General features: G+C 45.1%; 1 non-coding gene across 1 annotated transcript; it reads right to left on the bottom strand.

Moving 5' to 3' along the window:
- Nucleotides 1-338: 338 nt before the first annotated feature.
- LOC128566165 (U6 spliceosomal RNA) lies at nucleotides 339-445 on the bottom strand. The gene has a single exon (XR_008374459.1). It is a non-coding gene; the product is annotated as a U6 spliceosomal RNA (small nuclear RNA).
- Between the last annotated feature and the right edge of the window lie 973 nt (nucleotides 446-1,418).

Raw genomic sequence — 1,418 nt, forward strand, 5'->3', positions numbered from 1 at the left:
TCAAGTGTTCCTCCCATTTTCTCTCTTTGCTTAACTTTTGAGAACTGGCCTCAGCCTCCCTCGGCAATGAGGGAGGGAGGGCTCACCTTTGGGTTGTAGTGATCACAAGAGTTACAATAGAAGCAATTTCCTAGAGCTGAATATGGGGTCCTAAACCCCAAATACTGTCTCCTAAAGAATAAATACAGTATTTCCTTGAGTAACTCAGATTGATTCTGTGGTTGACTCTGCAATAGTCACTAAATAATTAATCCACCCCCGTTGGCTGCTTCTTTCCTGCTGGTCAATTGAGATGGGCAATAGTCTCAATTTTCTTAGGACTGCTTTTTTTTCTTTTTTTTAATATGGAATGCTTCACAAACTTGTGTCTCATCCTTGCGCGGGGGCCATGCTGGTCTTCTCCATGCCCTCCCGGTTTTAGTATATGCGCTGCCGCAGGGAGCACCACAGGATCGCTTTTGTAGTTGTTTATGTTTGTGCCTTTACCCACAGTGTGCCTGGTGTATTTGTGACCTAGAACAGACCCAATTTTGCCTTTTCTCTTCTTCATATGACAAAATTATTTTCAGTAATAATTATTATTTTCTGCAGCACTTTACTTACTACTCTATGAATTCCTCGAAGTCAGTGATCATGTCTTACTTATCATCGAATCTCCAGGGTCTAGTATTTTCCCCAGTTTTTTAGGAGGTGCTCAAGAAATGCCCATGAATAAATGAATGAACAAATGAATCAGGATTGTAGCATGGCCAAGATTGCTTTATTTAGTGACTCTTTGTGTGTTATAGATCACACACTTCTTTTTTTTTTTTTTGAGAGTAAGCTGTTGCCCTGGGTAGAGTGCCATGCCATCGCAGCTCACAGCAACCTCCAACTCCTGGGCTTCAGTGATTCTCCTGCCTCTGTCTCCCTAGTAGCTGGGCTAGGCCCCCGCCACATCACCTGGCTATTTGTTTTGTTTTGTTTATTTGAGCACCCGGCTATTTTTTGGTTGCAGCTGTCTTTGTTGTTTGGCAGGCCCAGGCTGGATTCAAACCCACCAGCTCAGGTGTATGTGGTTGACGCCTTAGCCGCTTGAGCCACAGGTGCCAAGCCCACACACATTTTATTAGACAGAGGTCTACCTTTTCCTTGGTATGCCTAAATAATGCCTACAGGGCTCAGTGCCTGTAGCTCAAGCGGCTAAGGCACCAGCCACATACACCTGGGCTGGCGGGTTTGAAATCAGCCTGGCCCCACCAAACAACAATGACAACTATAACCAAAAAATAGCCAGGTGTTGTGGTGGACGCCTGTAGTCCCAACTACATGGGAGGCTGAGGCAAGAGGATCGCTTAAGTCCAAGAGTTTGAGATTGCTGTGAGCTGTGACGCCATGGCACTCTACCCAGGGAGACAGCTTGAGACTGTTTAAAAAAA

Source organism: Nycticebus coucang, chromosome 14 (assembly GCF_027406575.1).
Source record: "Nycticebus coucang isolate mNycCou1 chromosome 14, mNycCou1.pri, whole genome shotgun sequence".
NCBI lineage: Eukaryota > Metazoa > Chordata > Mammalia > Primates > Lorisidae > Nycticebus > Nycticebus coucang.